The sequence below is a fragment of the Gorilla gorilla genome, chromosome 3 (assembly GCF_029281585.2).
Source record: "Gorilla gorilla gorilla isolate KB3781 chromosome 3, NHGRI_mGorGor1-v2.1_pri, whole genome shotgun sequence".
Lineage (NCBI taxonomy): Eukaryota > Metazoa > Chordata > Mammalia > Primates > Hominidae > Gorilla > Gorilla gorilla.
Genome location: NC_073227.2, coordinates 136,699,890 through 136,720,246, shown reverse-complemented (window position 1 = coordinate 136,720,246; position 20,357 = coordinate 136,699,890). Strand labels below are relative to the sequence as shown.

At 33.8% G+C, this 20,357-nt stretch overlaps 1 long non-coding RNA gene across 1 annotated transcript in view; it reads left to right on the top strand.

Annotated features, from left to right (window-relative positions):
• Positions 1-206: 206 nt before the first annotated feature.
• The window catches only part of LOC129532888 (uncharacterized), a 305,741-nt gene continuing 285,590 nt past the window's right edge, over positions 207-20,357 (top strand). The window contains exons 1-2 of the long non-coding RNA XR_008678802.2: positions 207-483; positions 14,776-14,947. This is a non-coding gene — a long non-coding RNA (uncharacterized lncRNA). The remainder of the gene's footprint in view (positions 484-14,775; positions 14,948-20,357) is intronic.

Below are 20,357 nucleotides of genomic sequence, written 5' to 3'. Positions count from 1 at the left end.
AGGGGTAGCTGTTGAGGCGTTCACAGTTAAAATATGATTTCTGGGCTCTGACTGGGCTGCATTTTAGTCTTTTGTTTTTGGGGTTTGGCAAGGATACATTTACCTAGGTTGATAGTAAAGTCAGAGATGCGGGGAGGGGGTATTGCAGATTTAATCGGAAACAGTTCTTGAAATTCAGAGTGCATGCGTGAGCGTCGGTACGGGCGTGAGCGTCGGTACGGGCGTGAGCGTCGGTACGGGCGTGAGCGTCGGTACGGGCGTGAGCGTCGGTACGGGCGTGAGCGTCGGTACGGGCGTGAGCGTCGGTAGGGGCTTGCGTGTCTATTAATTGTTATGTCCTTCAAGCATGAATTAAGTAACACCTTCTGGTTATAATGCCAGCCCGGAATATGAATATAAGGTTAGCTTCTACAATTGATTTGGCAGGAATCAAATCCGAGTTCCTCTACTGCGGATTCGGCAGGGACCAGGCCTTCCGCGATGGTGAGTGATAGCATCCCCCAAAGTTAAAAGTACCAAATGCATGACATGACAGTGCTCCTGTGACTGGTTAATAGGGTGGTAGTCATTAGTCTATGGAAATGTCTTATTTAAGGGGAACGTGTGGGCGATCTTAATTCTATGGCCCTGAAGTAAGAACCAGATGCCAGGTATAGTTTCAGTATAGTCACCCGCAAGTGTCATGGGCCTGGAACCAGGAGGGTACCACTCCTGAGAGGGATGATGATTTCTCAGAGGTTGGTAGATTAAGAGAGCAAAATTTGGTAGGGGATATACATGTTGACGAGGGATTTCTTGACTGAAATGTGCTATGTCCGATGAACGAATGTATGCACTGTGATTTACAGTATGGGTCAATATCCATGTGGGTTAGATTTTATTGTACAGTCAATAGTAGATGTGTGATAGTTGATTAAGAAGTTATTAATATGTGCTTCTATGCATGTGGACTATGCATGTGGAAGATCATAATTTAGGAGGTGTTAATATTAAAAAAAAACCTAAGAATTCTGTAAATATCAGTAGATAGAGGAAACAACATACACAGGAATAAACGTAACATGTGCAATGAAATTGTCTTCTCACTGTAGAAGAATACTAATTAGCATTTTAAACATCAGTATACATAATAGGAAAAGATAGGTTTATATATTTTATGATTTTACTTAGTTTAGTTCGCATAGTAAAATACAGTATATCTGAATTCTCATTAAAATTTTCCAGTTAACTATTAAAAATAGACGCTAGTACATTACCAAGTGTATGTTTTTTCAAGTTGTCCAAATTCATTAAAAAGAAACCTCCAAGACTGGACTGTGTTTATACTCTAATGACTATTTTCCAAAATTCTTTCCTGATTTTGTTTCATGTAAGTGTTCCTATTCCTAAACCTTTATTTTTCATCTCCCTATGCCTTTGATACTCTGAGAGTGAAATAATCCATTAATTACAGCATCACCTAAAAGCTGTATCATTAGGTCCAATCATTTCTAGAGCTTCATTTCCATTTTATATATACTTATAAAATATTAGACTGCTTAATATGTACTGTCTCAAATCTGAAGTTATCATTCTCTCTTTCAAAATTGCCAAGGAATGTGAATTTCCTGTTATTATGACTAGCATGATAGTTTATAAATGGTTTCAGACAAGTCAAATAATCTAAGGCCTTCTGCTCTAGTAGAAAGCACAATAAACTTTCAGCAAAACATTTCATGTTTCATTTGTGGATCTTCTGCTAATAGGATATGTACTGTACAATTATGTGCTTAAACAGTATAAACTTGAGTCTCCATATCTCTGTAATATTAATGATAACACCTATAGATTATGTTATGTGATAATAAAACAATATGTATTACAGTAAACTCCTCCAAAAAATGTTAAGAGCTATAAAGATGTTTATTATTAGTAGTAAAGTTTCTATAATACAAATATAATCAATGTAAGTTGCCAGAAACTACTGTACTAATGCATGCTGTTATGATTTGAGATAATATAGCACACTTAAAGGAAAAAAAAGTATGATTTGTATTGACCAGACTCAATCAGAACTTTTAAAAGTCATCTATACCAATTTTGTGGACTTCCTCCACTTCTCCCCAAGCATAAATGAAGTATTTGATTTTATAAAGTGCTAATATGTAAAGAGATTATTTGGTGATTTTGCAAGTTATGTTGTAATCAGATCAGATCAATTTTCATCTTTCTCCTGGAAAGTCATGAATCAATAATAAGCTCACTTCTATGGAAAACAACAAATCATCGTTTAAAGGCTACTTATTCGCACAGCCCATGAAGTATAAAGCATCATAATAAAAGCAGTAAAAATGATAGCATTAAACCATTTTTTATAAAATTATTACACAATGTAGTTAAAAAACAGGTATGGGCTTTGTAAGGTATGCTCTAGAAACTTAACTCAGGGAATGTAAAACTAGTAATTTCAAGCTTAAGAAACATTACATGCTGCCCATCACATCCCTGTAAGCTCCTACTGAATAGAATTTGAAAGCTGCACAACCAAGCTAGAGGCACCAGGACTGCCTCAGAATTGATGATAGCAAGTTGGAAAAGTAATCAATGGACTTCGTTACATAATACTTGACATGCATGTGTTTGAAAACCAAAAAAAAAAAAAATTGAAAGTAGAAGATACACTAAAATTGATAACAGAATAAGGGAAGAAAAATACAGTAAGAGATAAGAAAATGAAAATAGACAAGAGAAATATTGAATGAGAAGTTTTATGTGATGATAATCAAACTATCAGAAATTTCCAAGGAAGGAAGGGAGAAAATCTGTGTAATAAAATGATAGCGCAGGAAATTGGAGAGGTAGTTATTACAATGTTCTCAACAAAAGAACTAAACTTCAGGAATGTTACTGGAGATAGAAAGGGCCCATGTTAACTAGTGCAACTGTGTGTAGTTAAGTAGGCTGTAGGCTGTAGTCTTCACAGGGTCACCTTGTTGGTGTGCCATGTCAAGCAATGAGCGGTGGCATGAGGCTACATCAGTCCTGAGGAAGGGGCTTCATTTTCTAATTAGTCCTCCCCAAAGAGGAGCTTTTTTTATTATTATTTTTTCATCATCAATCCACCTAAAAATTAATGTTTTCTCCTGCTCCTGTTCCTCCTCCTGCTCTTCCTCCTCCTCTTCCTCTTTCTTCACACAAAGTTACAGTATAAACTTGGTGCAGTCTTTCCCCCCACAAAATGGAACAAGGTTACAGAGGAGAGTGAAAAAATGTTTAAAGCTGGAAAGTGATCAGAACTTTGAGAAAATGCATTTTGTGGTATGGGTCACAGGTGGGTAGATGATTTAAATTTTCCAGTGGATAATAATTAAGCCAGGATAGAAATTGATAGAAAATACAAGGAACATGTTGCAGATATCATTCAAGCTGGATTTGGTAATTACTTTTATGTGGAGATTATAGAAAAGAGGAGTCATTTAAAAATAAGGCTCCTAGCCAGGAAGATATAGTACCTAATCAAACAATGGTATAGTATAAAAATAAGTACAAATGTTAAATATAAGTATAAAAGTATAAAATATTATTTTAGTATAAAAATAAGAGAGAATAATTTTGTAGGAAATGTCATGTGAATTAAGTCTCTTATTAGACTTAATAAGGACACATGAAAACACTACATAAAAATTAAAGGATGTATTTTGAAGCCAACTGTATAAATTTGGGGGTAAACCACCTAACATAAATCTGATAAAAAATTTGTTAAATAATAAATCATTTTGTTTAATTATTTTATCTCTTCAAACAATTTTGAGGTGTTTTATATGTGCATCATCGAACAATGCTCTAGATATTTACAAATAAGCACCCAACAGTGCCATTGGGTAGATATAGATCCATCTTGTCACTCACATAATAAGCTTATGAAGTCCCTAGTCGAGAATCTACCAAGGTTATACAATGTACTGTGCCTTTCTAAGATTTCACTCAAAGTGTATTTGACTTTCATCTGCATTCATTAAAAATTGATATGATAAATAATAAGCTTTATTGTTAAATTATGAAAATTTGTAGCTAAATGATCTTAAGAGTATAATGTGTCACGTTCATTAAAAGCTCAAAAAATAATTTTTGAAATGTCCTAGCATCTTCTCAAAATTTTCAACCTAGTTTCTGTGGGTAAATGCAATTTTAAATTTAAAATCATTACTATGAATTACTGTTGAATTTTAACTGATATGTCATAAGTGAGCGACTTTCTACAATGACTTTAGGACATCCAGGAGTATGAAATTTTATTTAAAATAATGTAATAATTACTGTCTACATGAAACCTCCCATATTTCTTCTAATGATAATTTATATTTTGTCTGTTATATTTACACATTGATTTAAAACAAACATCTTGTAAGATATAATTTCATTCAGTTATGGTGAGTACAGAGTGATGGTTTTCCATCATGCTAACAGAATAGAAACAGGAAAAAAAGAAGATTCATTCAATTGTGCAGAAGTACCTCAATGGTACCACCACCTTTATAGTCGATGACAACATTTTTGCTTTTCTACATGACCTTCATACTATGCCTTAAAATTACAGATATGAATGAGTGGATAGAGATACTGTCTGGAAATGATTTGATGACCTAGTATCATCTTTTTAATAGCAATTAGGCTCTGGAAATGGCACTGGTGAGACTTCGCTGAGTCAATGGATGATAAACAGTGTTTACTCAGCTTGTAAATGTATTCTAAATCATTCACCCCAGGAATGTCTAGAAATTCTTATTAAATATTAGTACTATATTTTTCCATGTGTTTAAAGTGGAACATGTGCATGAGAAATAAATCTGAACTTACGTTTTTTAATGATAAAGGTAAAATAGTCCATCCTTGGGAAAAAATGAATTTATTGACTATTTGGAGTTCCTTCTGCATTTTATGTCTTTGATAATAATAATGACACTCTTAAGTGATTATTATACTGCATCTTCAAAATCAAACTATATCAAAGAGAAAAGAAAGTAAATGGTCCAAGTCTATTCTTTGAATGTTGTACCAGAATGATATAAAAGTCTATTTGCATTTTATTTGCTGTGTGATTACTTTTTGTTTTAACAAGTTACGTATTATACCGATTCAAAATTTGGGTCTATTTCAATTGAGATATTGTAATTTTGGTTTACAATCGGTTGGCTTATCTAAATTTTACCTCAATCTCACTGGTACTTTACTTACCTCCTGTAGATTTTAACAACAAAAAATAATTTGAAGTAAGAAAATTATACTTCTTCAAATCATTTGTAAGCACTGACATTTACAAATTTTTTCACAAAATGTTAACTGAATCTCATTTTATAACATAAATTCTCCGAACACAATAGGTTTTCTTGGAAATTATTGCACATTGATTTTAAATTGCTAACAATGTGGTTTCATATTAAGAATGCTTGATGGAATTACAAGTAAGATTCAAAATCCAAGGTGTTTTATTTTGCCTATTTAATGGCAGTCAACTAGAAAATTTTACTGTAATGATGGTGAATAGACAAGGACTCAACTATAAATTATAAATAAATATCTTGTATTCTACCCAAACTACAATCCAGTGTTTAGGTTAAAGTTGAGAGTGCCCACTGATGGATAAGATAACGAAATTCTTTTATATAATATAAAACTAATCTGTCAAAATTTAAATAAACTATGTTAAGCCTTTGAGGAGTAAAAATATTGATCAGTGTGTCGTAAAACTGAGTAATAGATATGTATCTATTTTAGAAGGAATTTTGTTTTTTTCTGATATTTCATTAATATTTGATTTCTTGCCTATACTACTGCTTAAGACAAAACCTCTAGATAATAAGCAATTCTATTCAAAATATATAAGCATAAAACATTCTATATTGTGTTCACTTTTAAAATTTACCCATTACTGTTATTTTCAAAACTATATGTTAAATGTATTTCTAAATAAGGTGATAAAATCATGGTATTTCTACAATAAATTCATTTTTTCCCAAGGATGGACTATTTTACCTTAATCATTAAAAAACCTAAGTTCCGATTTATTGCTCATGCACATGTTCCACTTTAAACACATGGAAAAAATCAACTGGAAATAAATAATATATATATATATATATATATATATATATATATATAATTAAGCCCTATGGCATACATTTCTTTCGAGCCAAATAAGGTTAGATCCTGACGGGGTACATATTTCTACATAACTCTAATCTCCTAGGCAAAATTATGTACACATGATTTTACAACCACTGGTTTCTTACTTGGAATAGCATGTCAGATTGTTGTTTTTTAAGGCATCTCAGAAGTAAATTATACACGGATGTTTAGGAAGAAAGACTCATCAGAAAGAGAAACCAGGCAAATCCTCCATGTTTACAGGGGTAGACTGGATCAATAGTGTATGATTAGGAAAGCAGAAACCACTCAAGATATCTCTCAAAACTGTTGGAAGGGCTGGGGAAATAAGGTGATGAGGAGAAGCAAATAAATAAATGAATACATAAATAAATAAAATAAAGAAAATCTTCAGTTAACCTTTAGTTGACTAGAATGAAGAATTATTTAAAATAAATATTTTACTGAATTGAGTGTTTATTGCCTTAGAACAATATAAATACCATGATAAGTTCAATAACTAAGGTTAGCGTAATTTCCTCTAATAATACTAATGGTTCAATCACAAGCACAGATCATTAAATTATTAGTTCAATTTACAAAGTAGAGAATACGGAATTTTATGAGCACCAGAGATCTTTTCTAGCTGAGTAAAAATATTCATACTCATGATCCTTCTGGTATCTGATTTGAAATAGTGGGTGAGATGATGGTCCCACCAGATTGCATAAGTGAAATTGGTTCAATGATTGGAAGAGTGTGGCTCCAAGAATATATTATGTGGGAGGATCTGGGTAACTAAGTGCTCCCTGAACCTCCAGGCCATCAAGCTCGCTTTGCCAGAAGAAGCAGTAGTGCTTCCCTTGAATGATGAAACTCATATCTTGCTTTAATAACAACTCTCTTGCCTAAGGTAAGTTCCCTACAGTGGGGAGCTGATGCTCCCCATGCCCCAAACCCCATTTTCCCTAAGACTATCAGTAGAATTAAATATTAGCCTGTCTCTGTGAGAGGTATAAACACAGGATTAAAAACACAAACCTCAGGAAATTGCTAAATGTATAAATAAACTCTGAGGATAATGAAAACAAAAAAGAGAGAATATTACAATTTTACGCTAGAGTCAGTTTTAAAAAAATGAGTACTTTCCTCCACAATCTGGATTCAGTGGACCAACTGGGTCATCAGTATGTGGTTCCAATTATCCCAATCTTTACTTGCTTCGTTAACAGGAACATGGCTTCAAAGAAGATTGAGGTGAATAGGGTGGCTGAATATACATATTTAATAATCCATAAGTGGAGTCATAATTATAAAAGGAGAAATGTGCACATGTGCAATTGAGCTTTGTGCCTCTTCATGAGTCGAATGATTTAAAAATGGCAGCATGAGCATGATCTAAGAGTGGAGTTTTCAACACACTGACATCAAAAGGTGAAGCCAAGGACGCAAAAACCGTCTGTGCATCCTCTCCAAACTAGTCTGGTGATCATGGTCAGTTTTTAGGAAGAGACGCACTGTAAATCTGGTGAGCTGTCACATCTGCTGTTGGCTTCAGATGACTGGCATAAGGAGACAAAGGAATGTGCTTTATATTTTTTGTTTTTCAGAGCTGGTTTCTATTTACTCCTTAGGAAAGCACTCTGGTTAAAGATTAATAAAGAGGAGTCATACTGAGGTGTATCCAACCTCCCATTCTGTCATGGCCAGGAACTCAGTTTTTGTTTCTCTGGGTTCCCCTTGGCCAAGATGGAGATTAGGATTCATTCAGTTGATTGGGAGGTTTAAGATTTTATTTTTCTGTCTCAAGTGAAAAAAGCCACACCAAAAGAGTAGATATTTTGGGATTTTGTTTATGTAAAATTCCATAAAATGCAAACTAATCTAAACTGACAGAAGCAGGTTACTCATTGCCTGGGGAAGAGGATTAGCAGTGGGGAAGGGGATGTGCAGAGATCTGACAATATGCAGAAGAAAACTTTTGGCTGTGATGGATTTGTCCATTATCTACATGTAATAGTGGTTTTATAGGTGTATACATGTACCAAAACTTATCAAATTGTTTACATATTTTTACTTTATTTTATGACAGTTTTATTTCAATAAAGACATTATGAATGTAAACACAACAAAAAATATATGGTCTTCAGCAAAATTTAAAACTTCCTTTACAAATCCCAATTTTAAAAATGAAAAGTCATCCTATTCACAATAAAGTTCGGTCTTATTCTTCGCTCACTCGAAGTGCTTGTTTCCAGATTCTGTCAGAGACTGTGCTTCCTAGCCTGTCCGAATGGCCACTTTGCAGGATACAACCCTTTAGAAGAAACAAAGTTCTCCTTTGCAAATTTTTTAACCTTGTGATTCTTTAGTCGACATACTTAATATAATTATTTTGAGAGATCCAAACTATAATTATATATATCAATAATTTATTCTTTTTATTGAAGAATAGTATTCCATTATATGGAAATGCAATTTGTTTACTCACATGTTGGTAGACTGCATTGCTTCCAGTTTTTGACTATCGAAAGTAAAAATAAAGCCACTACAAGTATTTATGCAGAAGGCTTTGTTTGAAAAAAACACTTTCAGTTTTGAAATACGTAGGAATGCAATATCTGTGTCCTGTGGCAGGTGTATTTTTAGCTTTTAGTTAAATGGCGACTGTTTACAAAGGTAGTTGTGCCACTTTATATTCCTACCAGCAATTTCATGAGCATTTCATTTGAATCACATGTTCACCAAAATTTGGTATGGTTGGATTTTTTTTAATTTTAGGCATATATATATATATATATATAAACAATTATATTATTGTGGGTTTAATTTGGGTTTCCTTAATAACTAATTATATTAGGTATCTGTTTATGTGCCTATTTTCCGTATGTGTATATTATTTGGAAAAATGTCTATTTAGACATTTGTCCATTTGTTTTTTAGTTTCTTTGATTTCTTATTGACCTTTCAGATTTATTTGTATATCCTGAACTCAAATTATTTTTCAAATATGTGATTTGCTGGCCATTTATATTAGCCTGTGACTTGTCTTTTTATTCTTTTAAATCATTTATATTAGTCAAAAAAAAGAAGATTAAGGTGACAAATTAGAGAAAAATTATTAGAGAAAGCAACAAGAGATTTTGGATATATCCACTCTTGCCCAAACTATATTTGAGGAGAGAGCCCAGAGATAATCATCTTGAGAAACATTTAACCAAGGGGGACACTAGTTTCCATATATATCACTGTATTGATTATTTTCAGTGGGTTGTGATCCTGTTGGGAGATGGTGTTATTAAAATTTGCTCCTAGGTTTTTAGTAGAAAGAGATCATCTGGGGCACCAGAGATTACATATTTGTATTACAGTGCCGAAGTAGTGGATCCAAAAAGAGGTAAAGCCAGTTAATAACAAGAATTTACATCAGAAGGAATCTTTAATTTTGCTCAAATGTGCACAGCATTCCAGGACCAAAATAAATGGATACTAATGTGGTATTCTACTAATTGGTATGACTATAACTATTTCAGTCATGTTAACAGAAGTCTGACCTGGAATTAGATATTGAAGTCATGGTTTCTTACACAGTTTTCAGAATTAAGTCAGTTCACATACTCAGGATCCACCGAAATAAGTAAATGTTCAATATACTTGAAATCGTGTCTTACAATAACATCACCAGTATGTTTTTAAAAGTTTTTTCCTACATCCCAGATTTATATGAATAAAGAGTTCACAGTTTGGACACTCATCTAGGAGAAATTATTCCCCCAAACACAGACTACTATGATAAAGTTAGTTTCAGAGTTCCTCCCTCATTCTCCTGGGCTATCTAATCCAAGTTTAACCTAGGATAGGGAAAGCACCACCTATAAACTTTATAGGAGTGTCAGAATGCTGTCAAGATTGAAGTGACTAAAATGTGTTTCTGCCTTATTTTGTGGTCTAGTGATAGAATAACAGAGGAGATTTAAAACATTGTGGTATTTTTTGCAAAGCAAAATGAGAGTCAAGTACAAGTGTTAAGTAGCCTCATTGGAAAAGAAAAATAGCATTAGCAAAAGAAGCTCTTTAATCACATGGTGAACAATTGTCCTTCTTACTGTCAGAGCCAGAGAGGAGTAGAGAAAACCATTTTTGGGAGGCAGGTTCTGAGTCTACATAGTATACATAAAGAAAATTATCTTGCCAATAGAGAGCAACATAGTGATCATAAACTGTGTTGTTTAGATGATGTTTTTCATACTGAGGGTGGTGAATTATTAATGTGTTATAAAAACAGATTATGTGAGCCATCAAATATTTTTGCATGGAATAACTAGAGTGGATTAAAATTGAATAGAATAAATTGAAATAGAATCAATCTAGTACATATAATATTTTAAATCTTCATTGGGATATTAGAAATATACTATATTAATAATTGTGATTACAAAAAAAACACAAGAACTTATTCCCCTAGGCAATGAAAACAATTCATATGTTACAAAAGAGTTTTAAATTTTTGAATTTAATATATTGTCTCAAACATGCTAATTTGGTTACAGAATTAAATAGTGATAACTAGCCAATAAAAAATGGATGTTGATATTGTAAGACTTTTTCAGTACTTTACTTGTAGTACCCTTAAAGCCAGCTAGACATTGCATTTAAGGAATCAATATGTTGATTTGGAAATTGTAAGGCTAATACTTTGAACTTTAAATTTGTGGTTTGATGAATAGTTGTTAAATATTTTTTCTTTGATGATTTACTCCCTTGATTAGTTTGTAAAACTTATTCTACTTAAAGAGCAATCTGGAAGTATTGATTTCCTTTACATTGGATTATACAAACATTCTTTAATGCTGGGCAAGCAAAAAAAAAGAAAGAAAAAAGAATCATTTGGAAAAAATATATAAGGGAGCTTAATGTTTATTTTATTCTGTCATAAATTTTGAGGTGGTAAAAGATAAAAGGGCAAGAATGAAAAATGCTTGTAGCCTGTGTTTTAAACATTTTTTGTTTGACATTTAACATGTATACCATGCTCTTTGGAATAATGATGAATTTGTAAATATATAACTGTCTCATTCTTTCTTCACTTGGTCAACTTTTATCCTTTTTTACATTGTGTTCTATTAAATATGCAATGATTGCTTTCTTTAAAATATTTGCAATTATAGAAAAAGATTAAAATGAGATATTTCGTGAACTAATATATATTACACAAGGAAATAATTAGTAAAACATCCCTGAGTCATTCTATTTTAAAATAGCAAAAGCATCATTTCCTGAATTATATAAAACAAAAAGGATAACAATGAACAGGTAAAATTTTGTTAGGGAGTAACTGGGAATCTATACTCAATCCCTGAGAAGAGAACAGGGGTATGGCCTAGGTAAATTTTAGTCTTCACTGAATGCTCCTTTGCCTTTGGTCCTTGAGGCAATATGGAAACAGTCTGAAATTTTTAACAAATAAGTTAAATTCTCAGTTTGAGAAAGGATCAAACTGATTTGAAAAGGGAGAAAAACTGTCTGGCATTTCCTACCCGAGTTAACCTGTTAACTGAAGCTTCAGATGGCTCACGTTTTTTTTTTCATAATGGTATGAAGACTTGATGCACCTAAATTCTTCAAAAAAAAAAAATCTCAGGATACTGAGAAAGAAGGAAAAATGTTTTCATTTTTTAACACAAGATTTCCCAAATGAATCTTAAAATGAATCTTTTTTTTGCCTTCTTGTTATTTTGTAAGAAATTCATTTTTTCCTGAAAATTTATCTACATAGAACTTATTTTATATTTCCAATTTTTATTTTTACATTTCAATATGCTAGGCTTAGGCTTCCTAATATAGCTGCAATACTGAAAATAATTCTTACACCAGCCACCTGGAGTTAGTTGCAAATCCATAAGTTAAAGACTGCCCACACTTCAGATGACAGCTACAAATTTGGGGTCCCCAGGCCACCTGAACTTCTAATCAACTGGTCATTCATCCAAGGAGTTCTCATGACCCCCTGAAGCTTGATAGTTTCTAGAAAGACACAAATCAGGAATCTGCTATACTTATGATTACAGTTTTATTATAAAGAATACAAATTAGGAGACATATGAAATGAAGAGACACATGAGGCATGGTCTGGGAGAATTCCCAATGAAGAGCTTCTGTGCCCTCTTCTCATGGAATTACAATGTATTCTGAATTTAAGACATTAAATATGAGCCGAGATTGAGTATACCTTACCTTTGAGATAAAGATAAACTACTGGTTCTGTGGGAAATTGATTTTAAGGTGGCCGTTCTTGATGAGAAAGGGACTTCATTATTCAGGATGAAAATTTCCAAATAAAACAAAGAAGTCCTCTGTGAAATTTACTCTATAATCTTTTTTTGCAGCTACACTTAACATAGCAAACATTTATTTTTCAAATAAATCGAACCAGCACCACAGAGGTACGTTGTTTTGTAAAGCCATTCAGCAACTGAGGGTGATGGAAGATTTGACCTCTTCAGTATGTGGCTTCCAAAGTAACTCAGAGTATTGAAACCAAGCTGGCAAATGGGATTTATGAGATAGAATGAATGATTAAGAGCCTAGAAGTTTTATACATTTTATAACGTATTATATGCCAACTTTTCATTGGATAGAACCAAATAAATTGGCTAAAACAGACATTCCTAATTCGCTTTCCAGAAGTGCATTTTAGCTTTTAATTCTGAAATACTACAGAGGGTTTTTAAAAATAAGAAGCTACACAGAGATATTTTTGTTAATATTGTGGAACAAACATTTGGCTTCAAATAAAAAAGCATAACACTAATAAATCAAGCAATATGTTTATCTTAAATCCCATTCTTTTTGTAGTGACTAACAAAAATAAGTATAATTTGAATCTCCATACCCTACATATATTTGTTTTTAATGTTTCTTGATTATCAATAAATTGTTCCTAAAATTATAGCTCTGAGAAACATACTTTTGATAATGTTAGGAAAATTTAAAGATGACAAGAAGAGACTATATCTATATTTAATATAAAAGACAACCACGATGTGCTGCTATTGACACAGTACAGAATAAAATCACACTAAATATTAAATGATACCTATGATTCAAAACTCATTGGTAAGCTGACCAGACCTCAGTTAACCAGGTTGTCAATCCCTCTTACTGTTAATAAAGACCAGTGTATTTCACCTGAGATCCAAATAAATGAAATACTTTTAAATTCAAGTGATTTGCTTTACTTATTTTTTACATAAAGATGAGTATGTATCTAAAAGGAGACATATTTGTAATTCTGTTTTTGCATTTTCTGAGAGAGATCTCAAATATATTTGTTGCCACAACTCAAAAAAGTGAACATATTTTAATGAATGCAATAGGCATTCATTAACGTACTTTTCCTGTGACTTCAGCACAACATTGCGAGAAGAAAAGATAAGAAGATCTAGGAGACATGAGGCAACAATCTGATTAGACAGTAAGTTTGGCTGAAAAGAAAGTGTGGGAAAATCTTCTCTTCTGAAAGAACAATTTTGCCTGTAATCCCAGCCAGCACTATAGGAGGCTGAGGCAGGCGGATCACGAGGTCAGGAGTTCAAGACCAGCCTGACCAACATGGTGAAACCCCGTCTCTACTAAAAATACAAAAATTAGTCGGGCATGGTGGCGTCTGCCTGTAATCCCAGCTACTCAGGAGACTGGGGCAGGAAAATCGCTTGAACCCAGGAGGCGAAGGTTGCAGTGAGCTGAGGTCACGCCACTGCACTCCAGCCTGGGCAACAGAGCGAGACTTTGTCAAAACAAACAAACAAACAAACAAAAAAAACTTTATCAAAAAGTACAGTGCAGACAATTCTACTTCCAATTATGTGTGTGTTTATAAATTTAATTTTAAAATGCAAAGATGCTATGTAAGCATAATCTCACAACTCTTACATTTACTCTACCTGTAATTAGGGGCATGCTCATAAATGCATACCAATTGTTTTTCAACAACTAACAACAAAAATAGCTCTGATTCTCAGTTGTAACATTTGCTCATTTCTGGAGTGTAAACATTTTTACTATGGTTGATTTCAGCATAATAACATAAAGTCATTGAATGCAGAATTAGGAGGAAAGGTGAAGTAGCACACCATTATAGAGTAGTTCCACAAAAAAAAAAAATGTAAATATCCTCAAGAACATAGAAAATAGTACAGTATAGTAGAGTAATTGTGAGGTGATTCTTTTTAAGTATTTATTAATTTTATTTTAATGTAAATTGCTTAATTGTAATTTTTATAATTTAATTTTCAATAATGGCCATCTTCAACATCTTCAACAATCGATCAGCTTGCAAAGTTTTGCAGAGATTTTCTCCTTATCTTTACTTTCTAGCAGTCTGTCTATGGAGTGTGTGGCAGACACTAATGTTACCCCTCAATAATTTCTGGCCTCCTGATGTTCACACTGCTGAGTATTACTGTCTCCTTATGTCTGGACAGGATCTGTGGTTTGCTCTCACCAGTAGAATACGGAAAAAGTGATAAAATGATACTGTCCTGATGAGTTTTTATTATATCATGCTATATAGCAAAGGTAATGAGATGTTATACCTGTAGTGTGTTAAGTTAAAAAAGATTCCAGCAGATTAGAGCTAGAGTTTTCTTGCAGGTTCAATGCATTAAGGGACCACATTGAAGAATTTCACAGAAGGATCTGGAGGCCAGTTGCCTCTAGGAGTTGAAGGCAGCTTCCAGCTTACAGTCAGCAAATAACTGGGGACCTTGTTCTTACAACCACAGGAAATGAATTATATCCACAACCTGAAGGAGCTTGGAAGCAGGTAATTCCATAGGTAATCCTTTGGAAGAGGAGGCAGTATGGCTGACACCTTAACTGTAGCTTTGTGAGATCTGTAACAGAAGACTCAGTTGCTATGCCTGGATTCTTGATCTGCAGGCACTCTGGATATATGTGTGAACATCTTTATCCAGAACTGAATTAGTGCTTTATTTTGATTATGATCTACTTTGCTGATACTTGAAGAAGAAACAGGACCCAAAGCTAACCACACAATCCCTAAATACACTTAGAACTCATATAGTTAATATATTATGTTTTATTTCTCCTATTCCCATTTTGTTCATTATATACCCTCCTGAAGCCACATGGCAGAGAATACACTTTAATTGAAATACACATTTATATATGCTTGTGTCCATCCTTTTACTATGATAAGTAGAATTAATTATGTTGTGAACATTGCTAAAGTCATAAAAAAGCAATATGTTTGGTTTTTCCTAGATCACATACAGAAGCAGATGAAGAACATACATATATGATAATACACATATATTGGGCTTCTGGTATTCTGAACTTTCTTGAATTTGCACAAAAGCTCCATTTCATTATTTTAAAAAATTCAAAAGTAAAATAATTTTGCAACTGTATGAGAAGCTGATGAGTTGTTTTAAGTAATTTGAATTCCTAAGCCTCATTTTCTAAATGTTCAAGAGTAATACATACATGCAGAAAAATGAAATTATGCTTTGTGCCATGTCAAAAGTTTCCTATTTCATCTATATCTATCCACACATTATATTTTGTTAGTTGTTTCTCAAATTTCTCACCTTTCAGAAAATGACTGGACATTCATGCCTTTGCTGAAAAAAAAACTATGTTGAAATAGAGAATCATCCAATTTCAAGAAAGACAGCATCATTACTGCAGTTCTTATAAATATGTAGTTCAGGCTGGGCACAGTGGCTCACGCTTGTAATCCCAGCATTTTGGGAGGCTGAGGTGGGCGGATCACGAGGTCAGGGGATCAAGACCATCCTGGCTAACACGGTGAAACCCCGTCTCTACTAACAATACAAAAAAAATTAGCTGGGCGTGGTGGCAGGAGCCTGTAGTCCCAGCAACTCGGGAGGCTGAGACAGGAATGGTGTGAACCTACGTGGTGGAGCTTGCAGTGAGCTGAGATCACACCGCTGCACTCCAGCCTGGGCAACAGAACGAGACTCCATCTCATAAATAAAATAAAATAAATGTAGTTCATTACTTCAGAAAATAATAGATGTACTGTCTATTTTAGTAATCTTCTATAATAAACTTCAGTGAGTGATGCCAAGTATACTATTTCCAGTACCACATATGGTGTAATAAAGGATTAAATATTGGAAACTCCATTTTTTTGTTTTGTTTTCTGACCCCAGCGTAAAAATGGACACTAAAAGGAGCTAAACATCCTACTGCAATTACATTTTTGCTTAAATGAATCTTTAAAAAATGTAGCTTCAATGTCACATAGGATAAATATCAATATGAGCAAAATTCTCCTACTTTACTACATTCCCACACTAAAAATTATTACAAAGAGACTAAGACTTATATTTCATAAGTTATCATTTTATGGACACTTGACATTAGAGGCAGTTAATATAATAAGCTATTTCACAGTTACAGTATTCATAGCAGAAATTTTGAGTAAGCACCAAGCCCTTTGTTTCATTTGTTTGTTGCTTTAGATTCAGAGGTACATGTGTCTTTGTTTACATAGGTAAACTTGTGTCACAGGAGTTTGATGTACAGATTATTTTGTCACCCAGGTACTAAGCTTAGTATCCAATAGTAATGTTTTCTGAGCCTCTCCCTAATTTCGCCCTCTGATAGGCCCCACTGTTTGTCGTTCCCCTCTCTTTGTGTCCATACATCATTTATCTCCCACTTACATGTGAGAATACTTGGTATTTGGTTTTCTTTTCCTGCATTAGTTTGCTAAAGATAATGGCCTCCAGCTGCACTCATGTTCCTACAAAGGACATGATCTCATTCTTTTTTATGGCTGCATTGTATTCCATGATGTATATGTACCATATTTTCTTTATCCAGTCTATCATTGATGGGCATTTAGGTTGATTCCATAACTTTTCTGTTGTGAATAATGCTACAATGAACATGCACATGCATGTGTCTTTCTGATACAATGGTTTATAATCCTTTGGTCATATGCCCAATAAGGGGATTGTTGTGTTGAATGGTAGTTATGTTTTAAACTATTTGAGGAATTGTCAAACTGCTTTCCACAATCATTGAATTAATTTACACTCCCACCAACAGTGTGTAAGTGTCCTTTTTCTCTGCCACCTTGACAGCATCTGTTATTTTTCTGACTTTTTAATAGTAACCATTCTGACTGGTGTGAGGTGATATTTCATTGTGGTTTTGATTTGCATTTCTCTAATGATCAGTGATATTGAGCTTTTTTCATTTGCTTTTTGGCCACATGTATGTCTTCTGAAAGTGTTCATATCTTTTGCCCACTTTTTAATGAAGTTCTTCAGTATTTCTTGTACATTTGCTTAAGTTCCTTGTAGTTGCTGGATATTAGACCTTTGTCAGATGCAAAATTTGCAAAACTTTTCTCCCATTAGGTAGGTTGTCTGCTTACTTTGTTGATAGTTTCCTTTTCTTTGCAGAAGTTCTTGATCCCATTTGTCTACTTTGCTTTTGTTGCAGTTGATTTTGGTGTATTCATCATGACATCTTTGCCCATGTCTATGTCAAGAATGCTATTACCTAGGTTGTCTTCCAGGGTTTTTATAGTTGTGGATTTTACATTTCAGTCTCCATCTTGAGTTGATTTTAGCATATGGTGTAAGGAAGGGGTCCAGTTTCAATCTTCCGCATAGGGCTAGCCAGTCATCCCAGCATCATTTATTGAATAGAGAGTATTTCCCAATTGCTTGTTTTTGTCAACTTTATTAAAAATAAGATGGTTGCAGGCATGAACCTTTATTTCTGGACTCTCCATTCTGTTCTATTGGTCTATGTGTCTGTTTTTGTACCAGTAGCATGCTATTTTGTTTACTGTAGCCCTGTAATATAGTTTGAAGTTGGGAAGCAGATGCCTCCAGCTTTGTTGTTTTTGCTTAGAATTGCTTTGGCTATTTGGGCTGCTTTTTGGTTCCATATAAATAGTTTTTTCTAGTTCTGTGAAGAATGTTGTTGGTAGTTTTGTGGGATAGCATTGAATCTGTAAATTGCTGTGTGCAGTATGGCTATTTTAATGATATTGATTCCTCTGATCAATGAGCATGGAATGTTTTTTCCAATTGTTTGTGTCATCTCTGATTTCTCTCAGTAGTGTTTCATAATTCTCTTTGTAGAGATCTTTCACCTCCATTGTTAGCTATATTCCTAGGTATTTTATTCTTTTTGTGGCAGTTGTGAATAAGATTGCATTGCTAATTTGGCTCTTGTCTTGGCTGTTGTTGATGTATAAGAATGCTGGTGATTTCTGTACGTTGATTTTGTATCCTAAATTTGCTGAAGTTGTCTATCAGCTTAAGGAGTTTTATGGCCAAGACTCTGGGGCTTTCTAGATATAGAATCATGCTATCTGGAAACAGGGATAGTTTGACTTCCTCTCTTCCTATTTGGATGCCCTTCACTTTTTCCTTTTGCCTGACTGCTCCGGCCAGGACTTCCAATACTATGTTGAATAAAAGTGATGATAAAAGGCATTCTTGTCTTGTATAAATTTTCAAGGGGAATGCTTTGATCCATTCCATGTGATGTTGGCAGGGAGTTTCTCATAGATGGCTCTTACTACTTTGAGGTATATTTCTTCACTACCTAGTTTGTTAAGAGTTATCAACATGAAGGGATGTTGAATTTTATCAAAGGCCTTTTCTGTATCTCTTGCGATGATCATGTGGTTTTTGTCTTTTCTTCTGTTTACATGATGAGTCACATTTATTGATTTGCCTATGTTAAACTAACCTTGCATCCCAGAAATAAAGCCTACCTGATTGTGGGGATTAGCTTTTTGATGTGCTGCTGGATTTCATTTGCTACTGTTTTGTTAAGGATTTTTGTATCAATGTTCATCAAGGATATTGGCCTAAAGTTTCTGTTGTTGTTGTGTCTCTACCAGGTTTTGGTATCAGGATGATGCTGGGCTCATAGAATGCGATGGCAAGGATTCCTTCCTCCTCAATTTTTTTAGAGTAGTTTCAGTAGGAATGTTACCAGCTCATCTTTATATATATGGTAGAATTTGGCTGTGATTCCATCTGCTCCAGGGCTTTTTTGGTTGGTAGGCTGTTTATTACTGATTCAGTTTTGGAGTTCATTATTGGTCTGTTTGGGGATTCACATTTCTTCCTGGTTCCATCTTGGGAAGGTGTATGTATCCAGGAATTTATTCATCTTTTCTAGATTTTCTAGTTTGTGTGCATAGAGGTGTTCATAAGTGTCTGTGATCATTATTGGTGTTTCTGTGGGGTCAGTGGTAGTGTCTTCTTTGTTGTTTCTGATTGTGTTTATTTGGGTCTTTTTTTCTTCTGTATTAGTCTAGCTAGCAGTCTATCTATCCTGTAATTTTTTTTTCAAAAAAACCAGCTTCCTGGATTTGTTGATCTTTTGAATAGATTTTTGTGTATCTCCTTCAGTTCAGTTGTGATTTTGGTTATTTCTTACTTTCTGCTAGCTCTGGGATTGGTTTGATTTTACTTCCGTAGTTCTTTTAGTTGTGATGTTAGGTTGTTAAACAGATCTTTTTAACTTTTTGATGTGGGTGTGTAGTGCTAAAAATTTCCCTGTTAATACTGCCTTAGCTATGACCCAAAGATTCTGGCAGGTTTTATCTTTGTTTTCAGTAGTTTCAGTCCTCTTGATTTATGCCTTAATTTCATTATTTATCCAAAAGTCATTCAGAAGCAGGTTGTTTAATTTCTATGTAATTGCATGGTTTTGAGTGATATTCTTAGTCTTGAATTCTATTTTTATTGTGCTGTAGTCTGAGAGAGTGGTTGGTATGATTTTGGTTCTTTTGCATTTGCTGAGGATTGTCTCATGTCCCACTGTGTGGTCAGTTTTAGAATGTGTGCTATATGCAGATGAGAAGGATGTATATGCTGCTGTTTTGGGTGAACAGTTCTGTAGATGTCTGTCAGATTCACTTGGTCCAGTGTTGAATTCAGGTCCTGAATATCTTTGTTAATTTTCTTCCTTGATGATCTGGCTAGTAATGTTAATGGGGTGTTAAAGTTTCCCACTATTATTGTGTGGGAGTCTAAGTCTCTTTCAGGTCTCTAGGAACCTGCTTCATAAATCTGAGTGCTCCTGTGTTGGGTGCATATATATTTAGGGTATTTAGGTTTTCTTGCTGAATTGAACCCTTTACCAGTATGCAATGCCCTTCTTTGTCTTTTTTGATCTTTTTTGGTTTAATGTCTCTTTTGTAT